Here is a 15,399-nt window from a genome sequence, read left to right as displayed (position 1 = left end):
CATGTGCCAGACCTCATTCTACCTTTTTCTTCTTTAAATAAAATATGTGTAGGGAGGATGGAGGCATAAATTTTATACATGAGAATTAGTAGGAATGGAGATAAAACCCAAGAAAGTTGTTCTTCTATGGTATTTTTCTTCAGCCACCCCAAATCTCAGAGGAGCTGCTGCATGTTCTGTGTATGTAGGCCAGTTGCTATGACGCAGAAGGGGGGCTGGGACTTTGGAATATGAATTTTTGAAAGAGCTAAAAGTAGCTCTAGCTGGGATTAGACAATGATTGGTACTGCAAACAGTGAACCTGCTTAACATGACTGTCTGCTTCAGCTTTCAATGACATTTGTATTATAAATCCTTATTGTTAAAAAAAAAGAAAGAAAAGAAAAGATGTTGTTCATTTCCCTCAGTTCAATGACTATAGAGGGCAGGAAACGTTACCTGGAACAAACTGGGCGATCTGGGATCTTTTCTTTCCTCCTCTTAGCAATGGAAGAAGCCATACTTCTTCTAGTATGAGACAAACCCAATCCTATCTGACCTTTGAATGTTTAAAGAAAATATGATTTTGTAAATGCTGAACACTAAATTAGCAATAAGGGGAATGCTTCATCTCTAATGAATGACCTATTCATTCTACACAATCCTACTAAACAAATTGCTAAATGATTGGAAGGAGAGTAGATTTACATTATTAACATGAAATTCTACTCCTCTTGTTAAGCCACCTAGCATAATGCGAAGAGTACAAGATTTGGGAATCAGGGAAGACCTAGGTTCAAATCCCATCTCAGACAGGAACAAGTAAGTGACTTAGGCACTCTGAGCCTCAATTTACTTATCTGTAAAACAGGGATAATAACACCTACAGCACCCAACTCACAACGTTGCTTGTTTTGTTGTTGCTTGAATGAGAGCTTTGCAGACATTAAAGTGTAAACTTAAAGGAGATGTCAATTGTTATTGTTAGGGTTTTTTTTAACAGTCATCTCTTTCAACTCCCTCTGCAAAAATCCACTTTACTCTCATACAGTTGCAAAAATCTCCATGGAATAAAGAGAAAATCAAGGTCAGAACCCAAGTAGATGTGACAGGATTCCTGCCACCACTCTGAGAGATGTGCACTACATACCACGGTCACATCAGGAAGAATAACTAGTTTCACCAGAACTGCCTGAACAAAACAAACCCCACGTAATAACAGCATTCCGATAAATCAGTATTTCCAGAATGAACTAAAGGCAAACTTGTGCCTAATTCTGTCAATTGATATCATACAAGAATAATGTTAGAGGGAGCAGTGAGTTTCATAGGAAAAATGTTATATATGGGTAATCAGCCAACCACGCACCAATAGCATGTAGTTACAGTGAGGTCATAGTACTGTATGGCTGCTAAGAAAAAAAGCAATTTCAAAAATAAAGAAACATAAGTTTACAGTATGTTAACAGTGCTTATCCTAATGTAAATAGAGTCAAACCAGAGAGAGGTTTGGCAGGCATGTTTTGTATAGCACCCAACCCCCATTCTAATTTATCAGTCTCAAAGTTGTCTAGGAAACACTGGCCAAAGCCACTCTTTTTTCAATCCCCTACAAGAGAAAGGCTATAGAAAGTCCCAATCACAGTACCTTGGCTAGGAAGACAACAGATGGTTAGTAGGTTAATGGGCTATTCCTTGGTCCTTGGTAGGGAAAGAAGCCTTCACACTTCTCTAGGGATACAAAAGCATAACAACACACAGAGGAGAGACAAATGTTGTGAGTACCTTGGCCCTGGGAAAGGGTGAAGGCTATTTCTCTCTCAAGCCTTCTCTGCGATACCTTCTAAAGTAAAGGTACTATCTATATTAAGGGGCAGAAGGGAACCATAAGTACTCTTAGGAGCTTATAAAGGAGCATGTGGAGAGTTGGCAGACAGATGCAGAAAGGGAGACAGGAAAATGACTAACTCAAACTTTACCTATTTCAAAATTTTGCCAAGGCTAACCTTATGACAAAAAAGGAGAGGAAGTTGTTTCTTTCTCTTGAATCATATGTCTCCCTCCCCCTGACACCCAGAATTCAGGCTACTACTAGTACTACTATGGTTCAGTTATATTTGAGGTTAAATGGCATTTTGTGGGTTGGCTAACAATTATTTATAGCATTGTTTCTTTGGGAAAATGTGTCCCTAGTTCCAAGTAATCAACTGACAGATGACGATTTGGAGCACAGTCCATGAATAAATAGAGGACTGCCTGTGTGTATAAAGGATTTGCACTATGTCAGTCCAAACATATGCCTAAAATGAGAGCTCCTTTAAATAAAAAAATATATGCATATATACATATGTGTATGTGCATATACATGTCTGTGTACATGCAAATATATGTGTGTATGCATATGTATATACATACAGGTACTTATGAAAAATAGATGAAATGTTCCTATATGTTTGATTTATTGGAAAGCAGAAACTATATAGACACACATAAATGTCTGTACATGTGTGTATGTATGTGTGTGTTTCATACAGAATTGTTCATGGGGGAAAAAGTATGGCCTTTCTGTCTTCTCTAAGAGAGACTTAAAGGTTCTGGGTGCAAGAGAATAGATCCAAGGGAAATTCAGGCTTCTGGGCTCAGGGCAATGGACAATAAGATAAAGAGAAAAGTCTTTTAGTTCAGTACAAACTGCTGTTTTTCAAAGGATGGCAGAATTCATAGGTACCCAAGGAAAGGCATAAAGGTGGGAAAATGTGAAGAGAATGAGAATATACATTTATCAGTGAGAAATTTTCCATCTTCCATCAGTGGATCTTCTTGGTTTCTACTCCATCGAATACGTCATACCTCTCTCAGGATAACTTGATCACCTGGAATCTTATTATGCATATTGACTCAAGTTTTAATACTTGACACCTTCTCAACTCCCTTAGTTCCCTTTCCCCTCTCCTTGGAGAGCTATACGGTAGAGCAATAAACTCCTCCCAATCCCTTCCTTTATAGAAGACTCAGAAATTCCCAGGAAGCTCTCCATTTTTCATCAGTGGATCAACTTGGTTTCCACCCAACAATAGATCCTGAAGGAGATGCTAAATCTACTACATATACTATTATCCACATTGGCCTACCTGTATGTAGGACATATCCTCATCTATCCTCACTACTTGCAGTGAAGTAGTTTGGCCAAGTACACTGGCCTGAGAGACAGTGTTGTTGTCCTTGTATGTATGATAGCTGACACGGAAGGATCTTTATCACCACAGCCAGAGAGATGTGGAGAAGCCCCTGTCAAAGACAGGAGTCTATCAACAAATCACAGTCAGACTAAAACTTGAAAATCATCCCATTTGACTTGCAGTGACCAAGAGGAACCAATGAAAATTAACAAAAGGAAGTGATAGACTAGTTTCACAATTGACAGAGGTATCAATGGACTCAAAATATGTGATTATAAATTTGTGATGCCTTACTTAAGATGGAAAACATTTCTTATGAATAAATTTTTTTAAAAGCATTTAAAGATTGTCCAAGCAAGCAAAATATTACCTGCCCCCAAGGAGCTTACATTCTAATAAGGAAAGATAACAGATATAGAGGAAATAGAGTTGGAAAGGAGGAGAAAGATCAGAGAACAGGCAGCATTGTCTGGAGATGACAAAAAGTGATGTAGCAGCCTGGGCCTAAGGAAGATAAGGTGAAAGCTCATCTATTAGAACTCAGAGTCCCAGGGACAGGAGTCCAAATTCCAGAGAAAGGAAGAGAAGAGTACAGATAAGGGCCTATTGAGATAGGTATTGTTGTTGTTCAATCATTTCGGTCATGTCTGATGCTTTGTGACCCCATTTGCAGTTTTCTTGGCAAAGATACCAGAGTGGTTTGCCATTTCCTTCTCCAGCTCACTTTACAGATGAGGAACTAAGGCAAGCAGGGTTAAGTGACTTGCCCAGGGTAACACAGTCAATTAAGTTTCTGAGGACAGATTTGAACTCAGGAAGATGAGTCTTCCCGATTCCAAGCCCAGTGCTCTATCCACTGCACCATCTCACTATCCATCAATTTGTTTTCTGAATTATGTAGTACCTACTATGTGCCAGGCACTGTGCTAAGCACAGAAGCTTCAAATAAAGACAAAAGTCGGTCCCTGATCTCAGGGAGCTCACAGTCTATTGGGGGAGACAGCGTGGAAACGAAAGTGAAATTGGCAGGATTTGGCAACAGATTGGATATGGGGGGAGGAGGTGAGGAAAGATTAAGAAGTCAAGCATGACACCCAAGTTTTGAGCCTAGGTAATGGGGAAAATGGTGTCATTCTCAACATTTCTAGGGAGGTTAGGAAGAGTAGAGGATTCTTTTTGATGGAGGAGAGGTAGAATCATGGGTTCCATTTGGGATATAACAGGGATGATTTTTCCATTTTGCAAGTATGGAAACTGAAGCTCCGAAAGCTTAGGAAAGTATTGACTACCTGTGTGATAAAAGATAGCAGAGCCACTATTTCAAGCCAAGCTCTCTGGCTTTACATCCAGTGCTATTTTCTATATTCACCTATAAAGTGGGCAAAATAAATAGAATTCTTATTCTAGATATGGGAAAACTGAACCTCCATGAGATGACTTCCCTGAGCTCCCACAGCTTGATTTACCAATCGCTGAGATGCAAACCCAGGTCTTCTGGCTTCAGGACCTGTTTTATTTTCATTATATCAAACAATTTTGTTTTATGCTCCTGATGAGACTTGGACAGTGTTCAGAAGCAGACAGAGAGGACAGGACTATTGCCAGTGTATCCTGTATATTTCTTGATTGTGCACAGTTGTTTACATACTGTCTCCCCCAACAGAAAATTGAATCAGACTACCTAAGGAGGAATCATTTTAAGTCCTTAAACAAAGGCAGAATAGTAATGATTTCTTAAGTACAAAGTAGGAGATTTAGACTAGACTAAATGGCCTAACTCTGAGATTATGTGATTCTTCTAGCTAAAAGGCCACTGGCAGGGACGGGGGTGTTGCAAAGGGTGGGAGGAAGAATTTTACTTAATATTCCTCCAGGCAGTATAGAGTGTAGCCTAATATTTGGATAGTACCAAAAGAGATGGGGAAGGGGAAACATAACAAGTGTTTATGAAGCACCTACTTTGTGTGAGGTACTATGCTACAAATATTATCTCATCTGAGTTTCACAACAACCCTAGGAGATAAGTACTATTATGGTCCCTGTTTTGTAATTGAGGACTCTGAGACAGAAAGAAGTGTAGTGACTTGCACAGGATCACACAGCTAGTAATTGTCTGACATTGGATTTGAACTCAGATCACGCCAACTGACTCCAAGGCCCAGCATTCTATCCACCACGCCATCCAGGAAGAATCATTCAGCTGTTCTTGACATGCAAAGGAATTTTGTTTTTAATGACAAAAAAGTATAGACAATGCCAAGAGACTCCAAAGTCAATCAGACATTGTCAACAAGCATTTATTATATGCAGAACATGAAACCTACCAAGTAATTACTATCAGGTTTATCAATAATTTATGAATCCAGAAGTAGAATGGCTAAAAGACATTAAAAAATCAAAAGTTAGCTAACAAAAGAGGCAATGATTAACAGTCTTTCTTTAGCCTCTATGGAAGTTGAAAGGAATGACAAGAAGATACCAGTGATTAATCTTCAAATATTCAATTCTGGGGAAAAAAAAGTTTTGTTTAGTTTTTATAAATATTGGTGAAACTTATCCTTTCTTCCTAAAGAAGAATGATGCATAATGGAACCCAGATTTCAAATACCCTCATATTTAGCATGCATTATTTTAAAGCCAAGATTTTTTTTAAAAAAAGGAAGCAGATTATTTTTTCACCACTACAATTATTCAATGGATGATCACACAAAGAATGTCACTGACTAGCTGTGTATCACATCCTATTTACATGAAGGAGGATATGAGAGTCCAGAACTAGACAGAAGGACCCCCTGGAGAGTGAATTCCTGGCAAGAGATAATACAAATAATAGATACTGTATTGGACTAGACAGTACCTACGAGACCAACTACAGATTTAAGAGGAAACTTTCCTTTTAAAAATATGGTCCTTGAAGAGCTAGTTAGACTTCAAGAGTACCTGGATATTTAAATCACTCACTTAAAGAAATCTAGTGGTTTTTAACTTCACCCTTTGGCTGCCTTCTATCTACTTCATATATATGTAGTTATTAGTCATTTACATTTTGTGTCCCATTTTAACAACATCTCTTTTTATTATAGTTCTAACTCCATCAATGAGTCACTAAATCTGATGGTTGCCTTTCTTTCACAATGCAAAGGGTCCAAGCTGGGGAATATAATCCCATTTACTGCTACCAATTCCCATTTAGGAAAGTCTTACTTCAATTTAGAAGTGAGTGAACTGGGGCCCAGAGAGGTAAAGATTTGTTCAAGGGTAAGGTGGCACCATGGATAGAGTGCTGGGCCTGGAGTCTGGAAAACTCATCTTCCTGAGTTCAAATCCAGCCTCAGACACTTAGTAGCTGTGTCACTCTGGGCAATCACTTAACCCTGTTTGCCTCCATTTCTTCATCTGTAAAATGCCCTGGAGAATGAAATGGTAAACCACTCCAGTATCTTTGCCAAGAAAACCCCAGTTTCAGCCAATTGCACATCAAATGGGGACTAGGTCTCCTCAGCTTTGGCACTGGACCCCCAATACAGGGGGAGACAATTTTATGCATTAAAAGCAAACAATTAACAAAATACAAGATTAAATAATCTGATTTCTAATTAGAAGAAAGATTAGGGGCTTTCCAAGTTGGGAGGGGCATGAGTGAGTTTTGAGAGTTGGGAGTGATGAAAGCAAGCAAGGACAATTCCCTGAAATCAGAAAAAGAGGTGCTCCATTCACCCCAAGTCTCTGTATTCAACCAAACAAACATGGAAACAGCAGCTGATTAACCAATAAGAGGCCAGTTTTCAGATAAGACATATGGGTTGCTTAAGATATAGAATTGTGAGAAAACTCTTTGCATCAATCTTTGGATCTGACTGGGTTTCTGGTCAGCATAACATAGGTCCTTAGTTAATGGTCTCTAAGCAGTAAGTAAGTAAGTAGAGGTAGTCCAGCTTCCCAACAACACAGGGCTAGGTTCAAAAAATATAATAAAGTTTTCTCACAAGACAGAAAATGGATTTTTATAACTATAACTTAATGGACAGGGAATTGCACTAGATCACACAAGATGTAGTCAGTGTGGTTCACTTAGTTCCCACAATTCCCACATCCTTGATTAGAGAATTGGATCAAATGGCCGCTATGGTCCCCTCCAGCTTTCAATCTATGATCCCATGATTATGGGAAGCCAGAAAAAATAGACTAGGTATGTGGCTCGACACTGCAGATAGAAAAAGAAATTCCTGATATAGGTAGTCTTATCTATGCTTACATCCCTACCATAGAAATGGCCATTCCAGAAACAACAAACAATCTCTCCTTGCTAACATCACTTGGAATTGCCCTTTACTCCCTTCTTCCCTTTTACCTATGTTAATGTTGCCTAACATGGTTAAGTATGTAAGTAGGTACCTATGTTCTTTAAAGATAACAGGAAGAGTGGGGAAGGCTGTCAGCAGCTTCCTTATCTCAACCCATCTTCCTTTGGCTATTCATGCTAGGAATATGAGAGGTACCATAGAAAGATCACTGCCTGGGGCAGCTTGGTGGTGCAGTGGATAGAGCACCGGCCCTGAATTCAGGAGTACCTGAGTTCAAATCCAACCTCAGACACTTAACACTTACTAGCTGTGTGACCTTGGGCAAGTCACTTAACCCCAATTGCCTCACTTAAAAATAAATAAATTTAAAAAAAAAAAGAAAAAAAGAAAGATCACTGCCTTCTGTCAGGCCCTGGGTTCAAATCCTCCTTCTGATGCATATTACTCATGGGTCCCTGGACAAGTCACAACCTCCCTGGGCCTTCTTTCCTTCATCTATAAATTGAGGGCATTGGATTAGATGTCCTTCCCAGCTCTAAATCGATGACCTCTCTCCCCTTCTGGAATTACTACTTCTAAGTATAACTCTACCACCATTACTTTAGAGTTGGAGGGTTCCTGTTGCCCAATGTGGTAGGCAATGGAAATTTCTAGTCGTCTGTACCATTGTAGGCAACTGGGTGGTAGAAGTAGATAGGCAGTATTTAGAGTGCCAGGCTTGCAGTCAGGAAAACTCAAATTTGAATCTAGCCCAAAAATTACTAGTTGTGTGACCCTACACAAATTATTTAACCTTAGCCTCTGTTTCATCATCTAGAAAATAGGTATAGATAATAGCACCTATTCCCCAGGGTCATAGTAAGGATCAACCTAGATACTTGTAAACCACTCAGAACAGTGCCTGGCACATAGTAGGTGCTTAATAAATGCTTGTTTCCTTCCTTCTTCCCACTGCTGGGGAATGTTTGTAATAAGAATCTTGAACACATTTTCCTCTTAAAAACGTCAAACATTAGCCTTGAAGTAAAAATAATGAGTTCTAGAACCCACTGTAACATTTAGAATACTCTGTGACCCTAGGCAACTCACACTTTCTCTAAGCCTCACTTTCCTCATCTATAAAATGAGTATAATTATTCTTGTAATGCTTACACCTCATAAGGCTTCTGTGAGGAAAGTGATTTGTAAATCTGAAGGTGCCACATATACATGAGTTAATCATGGGGTACTATTTTTACTCAGCTAAGTAGACTTTTATGAGCTAACCTGAGAACACATTATTTCTTATTGAAAACTCATTCCAAATTCCCAGAAACTAGCTTCCAAATAAAGTTTTACAACAGAGTCCATGCTTTAAAACTTTTTGAGAAGGTATTAGAGAATATATTTAAGGGACATTTTGGCCAATTTCCCTATGAATTAAATAGAAACAATTCCAACGACTACAGCAACCCTACTTTTAACTGTTATTCTCCTTACTTGTATTTAAATAATTTGTGTGTGTACAGACCCACAGCAGTGATGGATTTGCCCAGAGGCATTTACATACTTTTACCCAGTTTCTCTAATACCCTAAAAATAGCATTACATTATATAGTGGCAGGTCTGAGTTGAAGGGTAGAGAATATAATAGCACAATACTGAGCTGTTTTATTTCCATAGTGTTAGCTTGATAAAGGTATTGGCTTCCTTAGCATCATACTCTAAAGAAAAGGTTGCCAGGAAATCTATCAAAATTTTTTATAAGTCTTGACCCTGCCTTTATTTGTTGATGCATGTCTCTAGTCATGCCTCCCTCCCTGCAGCCTGCCTGAATTTGAAATGCTGATTTGAAATGTCCTAAACACCTAGACCTTCAGCTCCCAGGCCTGTCTTCTTGGGGACGGACAGTGCAGAGTAGTAGAAAAAGTCCCACTCTAGTACTGCAAGGACATAAAATCCCAGCTCTGTTACTTAATACCTGGGTGATTCAAGATGTTAGTTTCAAAAATGAGGTTGTTGAACTGAATTATCACCAAAATCCACATCTCTAACTAGAGATGTCACCAGCTAGCATTTGAAAGGACCTTCAACTAGCCACAAGAGGAATAGCTGAAGTCAGTGGTACTTCAGAATGTGGTCAGAAGATGCTGAGATAACAATAGCAGCTTGCATTATCAAACATGAACTATCAAAAGAAGGACAGTGACTTGCACAGAGATAGGGACTGGAAACTCCCTCTACCAATGCTGGTGAGCAGTTCCTACAGTGTTAGGGAATTGCCTGTCATACCAAGGATTTAGATAGCATACCAAGAGTCACACATCCAGTGTGTTAGAAGTGGGACTTGAATCCGAGCATCCCTGGCTCTGAGGCCTGCTCTCCAGCTACTGTACCATGTTGCCTCTCATGAAGTAGACATTTAATAAATGGTTGTTGAATTGAATTAAATTATCATCACAAGTGGGAAATAAAAACGCTACCTCTCAAAGTGTAAACAGCTAAATCAAAAGCTCCTAAATGTCAATTAAACTGATGGGTGTTTTAAGTTCCTTTCCATAACATACCCCCTTGGGATCATAGTAGGAAACGGAATACTAGGTTAGGGCTAGCCTAGTTAGTGGAGATCCCTGTGATTCCTGATAAATATAGCAAAAGTCTTTCCAAGTCTGACAAAACACATTTACCCATACTAATGAAGTATTTTACTAGATTTGTTTTTTCCATAAAATCTTGAACAATGTTCTCTAAGGTAAGGTCCAGCCTCCTTTGGGACTAGAGCCTGAATCTTAGTGCATGCAATCAACTCATCAGTGGGTAGAAATATGAGTCACATTCCAAGCTCCCTACAATTACCTTATCTTCCAACATCACCACACCTTTCATCTTTATTAAATCCTTTAAAATTTATATTTTATGTTCTATAATATATAATTATTATTAGATTCCTATATATAATTTTATAAATATAATAACATCATAATATAAATAAGTAAATATACTTATATCAGGGTGGGGGTGGGGGTTACTGATAGGGATCTATCTAGTAGATCTGCTTCCAATTAATTCTAAGATCATGAAATGATTCAGTCTATGGTAGTGCAGCCATAGTAATAATTCTATGTGCCCAAATTTATCATGAGTGTAGTCTTTTTCTTTTTGAATTAAATGTTTTATTAAAAAATTAAAGATGCTGCAATATATAGCAGGTAGAGCTTCAGAGCTAGAAAAAATATGGGTTCAAATCCCACCTCTAATACATACTAGTTTTGTGACCATGTGTCTGTCACTTAGCCTCTCAATACTCTAGACCAAAGCTTCTTAAACTTTGAATTTCAACCCCATGTGGGGTCAAATAACTAAATGTGGGGGTTGTGAAAATTTTGGCAACAGTAAAAGATTATGTTTTATATACTCATATGCCTGGGGTCACATAAAAATTTCTCAGGTGGAAAGGGGTCACAAGTGGAAAATGTTTTAGAAACCCTTCTCTAGGAATATGTCTAAACCTATTAGTTGTAGAAACGGTGTTGACCTGCATTTGTAGAAGCAGTTTCTTTACAAGGAGGTTCCCTATACTAACAAAATCATAGATTCAATCCCTATCTAGTGTTTAGCATAGCGACTAGTATATATAACAGGTGCTTAATAAATACTTATTCACTGTCCCTGTCCCATTCTCTATTCTCTATTAAAACCTTAACAATGAACAGCAATACAATCACCTAAACTTTTTTAGTAACTATTTAAATTTAAATAACTCAATTTAACCATATAAAGTATCATATAAAGTCCCCATCAGAATTCTGTCTGTCCATTCATTCTCATTCACTTTTCTCCTTATAAGGTAATAGTTTCATGTCCATTCTGCCATAAGGACTATTTTCATTTAGTTTGAACACATTCCTGGGATATTATTAATTAAAAGTAGATCCTTTGAAGGGAACACAAGGGATCCACACCAATTTGAATATACAAACGACAAAACAAAATCTGGCCACCTTTGCCAGTTGAAAACTTAATTGCATTTTCATCCTACTCAAAAGGGATACTCTGTTACTTTATGGTCTGATTTATAACATTACAGTTTTGTTAGATGAAGACCCTGAAGTTGTGGTTGCTTCTGTTGAGGTATTTCCCTTCCTCTGACCCATTTAACTAGGGCACGTGGATACAAGTATCTACTGAGCATCTTTATTGAAAGCCACATTACACTATTTTACTTGTGGGGTCCTTTTATTTTATTTTTAGCATTAGGATGGTTCAGCTTGTTGATTACCTGATGCCAACAAGATATTGATCAATTATCATAAGATCATGATAGGACATCTTTCATAGAACACATCTAGATATCAGCAACTCTATTTGTCCTTTTCCAAAAAGAGATACTAAGTAATCAGAGCTATAAGAGAGATCTTAAATATCATGTTGAACAAAAACTGGATACACTGGAGAATGAATAACATGCCTAACTGCTGGCTTATTTCCTGACTTCTTCTTAAAGATACTGGAGTCACAGGGGAAGGGCTGTGTCTTCCTTTATTTTAAGTAAATACAAAACACAAAAGTGTGGTAAGTAAACATGGAGTCACTATTATGTCATCTTATCCTTTTAAATCATCTTGACTTAGGAATATATACAGCCCTGTGTGTTCTGTGTAGCAGATACTTATAAATGTCAAAAATTACTCAATTAAACCTCTACCAATCTGGCCAAATGACAAATTGACCCTGCTTTCATTTACCAGCACCACTCACTTTCTTCAGAAATATCATATCCTCCTGATACCAAGCTAAGGCTATGCCTTATAAAGGGAAATTCTTTGACTTAAGACAATTTTTTTCATTCACAAAAAAGAATAACTTTCTTCTAGAAAAAAATTAATTTAAGTATATATTGTCTGAGGCAGTCATCAAATCATTTTTTCTTTTTTTTAATTTATCTTATTCTGAACTTAAGAAATAAAACAAGTGCTTGCTTTGGCAGCACATATACTAAAATTGGAACGATACAGAGAAGATTAGCATGGCCCCTGCTCAAGGATGACATGCAAATTCGTGAAGTGTTCCATGTATAAAAAAAAAGAAATAAAACAAGCATTCCCATAACATAGCAGAATAGAAAAAAAGATGATTCTACATGAAACTGCAAATCAATTATGTACAACTTGCTATTCCTTTTCAATATATAATAAAGTTATCATGTATTTTTTCCTTTTTTTCTTCCCCCTGCAAGATGGGTGCCATTAGGCACAAATATGTATATATGTACATACACATATGTATATGTATATATAATTCTATACATCTATTTGTCAGTTCTTTTCTCTAGATGCAGATAGCATCTTCCTTCATATGTCCTTTGTAGTTAATTTGGGTAATTATAATAGCCAAAATAATTTATTCACTCAAAATTGTTATTAAAACAATATTGTTGTTACTATATAAAATGTTCTCTTGGTCCTGCTCATTTTGCTCTTCATTATTTCATGAGTCTATCCATGTTTTTCTAAAACCATCCATTTCTTATAGCATAGTAGTATTCCATCACAATCATATACCACAACTTGTTTAGCCATTCCCCAACCAACAAGTATCTCCACAATTTCTGATTCCTTGCTACCACAAAGAGAGTTAATATACATATATGCATATATGTCCATATATGTGCACACAACATATATATAGGAGTCATCAAACCATATGTTTTTCTTAATTGTATTGCTTTGTTCAACAAAGGGATAATTCATTAAAAATGTATTAAAATACATCGAAAAAATTTTAATCGAATGTAATTCACAAAAAGGTTTGGTTGTTTAATTGGTGTTTTTTGTTTGTTTGTTTGTTTTAGTGAGGCAATGGGGGTTAAGTGACTTGCCCAGGGTCACACAGCTAGTAAGTGTTAAGTGTCTGAGGCCGGATTTGAACTCAGGTACTCCTGACTCCAGGGCTGGTGCTCTATCCACTGCACCACCTAGCTGCCCCTAATTGTTTATATTTGAACTAGAATGCAAACATGCTTGAAGCAGTCACTTCATTTTTCTAATGAAAAAATTTTTTTTCAAAAAGGTAAAATGAGGAACATCTACAAATATTATATTTTTCATCAGACCATTTTCTGTTTTGGGGATTCATAAGCTGGATTCTGGCTTGTGAAGCTGAATGGGCCCATTGGCTATTTCTCATTTATTTCTGATATTCGTGTCTGGCAAGGAGGGATGTTCATGCAACTCCTGAAGACCACTGCGTCCTAAGCTGCAAAGGCACTGCCGTCTGTATCAGAAGAAGGACCTAAGCCTATGAAATCACAAACATTATAATTATTTGTGCATATATTTTAAGGATAGAAATTGTCTTGCTTTATCTTTATATACATTTCCATTGCCTGAAGGAGCAGAGCACCTTGAGATTGTATAGAGTACGTAACAGGAACTTAGCACCTATCTAACTGAATGGAAAAGAGGCCAATCCTCTAAACCAAGAGGGAAATGGGCCTCTTCCATGGCAATCAGTTCTCAATCACTAGAATTCATGAAGCAAAGCCTGGATCACTATTTGTCACAGATATCATAAATGATATTCCTGTTCATGTACAGGCTGGACCAAATGATCCCTGACATTCTTTCTATTTCAAAGGTTCCAGGAGGTTATGAGTTTGTATTTGTTAAACTCTGGGATTTAAGTATCCGGATTGTGATCCCTAACTTTGAACTCCAGCCAATCAGTTCCTGATTCCTGCCTGGAAAATCTCCATCCAAAATTCCATTACCTGTTGTTAATGTTCAAATCTGTTCCTTGATAACAAGTCAAATATAAATCCTTACAATGAAGATATGTATATCTGGTGGCAGAGCCAATGTTAGGCAAATGATACACTGCCTAAGATCTAAACCTGAACCTGTGATTCCACTGGTAGAGGAAACTCTGCTGAGGAAACTTCTCATGCCAATTCAGGCTAGCACTTTCTCATCAAATTACAGTCTCGGAGTTGCCTCTCTAAGTGCTTGCTAATGGAGATCTTTGTGTGTCTGTGTGTAAAGTCCAAGGAGATATAGTGTTTCCTTGAAGTTCAAAGGACAAAGAATAATAAAAGTAACTAACCTTCATTAAATAAAAATATTAGCTGGTTTCTAGTCAGGTTATCTTTTTTTTTTTTACCTGCAAGCATATTAAATCCAAAACTGTGTTTACAATTTTTTTCAACCCCTATTAAGTAAAATGCTAATCATAAAATAGGAAAGCACTTTAGGGACACAATTTCAAAGAGTGTGGATTTTATTCCTTAGTATTTCCATGTATTCCCATTTTGTCAATCAGGCTAATTCAATTTTTTTGTTATCATATCAAAAATTTCACTAAAGTATTCCCCAATTTAGGTTTTTAACTATTTTACTATAAAATGAAAGCAAACACACATCATTATCAGAGATATAGCAAATTCATACATAAAAATAAAGAAATGAGTTAAAATATCAAGAAAGAAGCAAAGAAAAATATAGTAATACCCTGCATTTGTATGTCTTCCTTTCAAAGTGGATTATAACTTAGCATGCTATTTTCTCTTTCCTTCTAGAAACATCTTTATGAAGCAGCAAGAGGGTAAGTAGAGAAAACAAAGTAAATTTTCCTTGAAAGTTTGTATAGATCATTTCTTTCTAGTAAGGAGTTTGCTTGATTACTGAGAAGGTTCATTTCCAAATCTCACGTTTGGGAATTTTCCAAAGACTGAGCCCAAAAAATACTCAATTCTGAATCTGTCTTAGAAGATACAGCTAAATATTTTATAACCTAGTCAAGTCTTAATCCCACTCTCTTTTCTTATGGATGACATTTAACCCCAGGAGCCACAGCCACCTTAAAGGACCTACAAATAGAAAATTGTTATTTAATGACCCAACAAGGTTCAAAGATCAATAAAATATCAGACCAGCTTACTCACCTAAAAGTCCCAAAAAAGA

The 15,399-nt window shown here is 37.2% G+C and overlaps 1 protein-coding gene and 1 non-coding gene across 4 annotated transcripts in view; one reads left to right on the top strand and one right to left on the bottom strand.

Annotated features, from left to right (window-relative positions):
* The window catches only part of HECW2 (HECT, C2 and WW domain containing E3 ubiquitin protein ligase 2), a 449,127-nt gene that overhangs the window by 383,382 nt on the left and 50,346 nt on the right, over positions 1 to 15,399 (bottom strand). The gene's annotated exons all lie outside the window — the stretch shown is intronic.
* Positions 12,413 to 12,519, top strand: LOC122752097. Its single transcript, XR_006355898.1, has one exon. It is a non-coding gene; the product is annotated as a U6 spliceosomal RNA (small nuclear RNA).

Source organism: Dromiciops gliroides, chromosome 3, assembly GCF_019393635.1.
Source record: "Dromiciops gliroides isolate mDroGli1 chromosome 3, mDroGli1.pri, whole genome shotgun sequence".
NCBI classification, from domain to species: domain Eukaryota; kingdom Metazoa; phylum Chordata; class Mammalia; order Microbiotheria; family Microbiotheriidae; genus Dromiciops; species Dromiciops gliroides.
The sequence above is the reverse complement of the archived record's forward strand: the minus strand, read 5'-3'. Positions and strand labels throughout refer to the sequence as shown.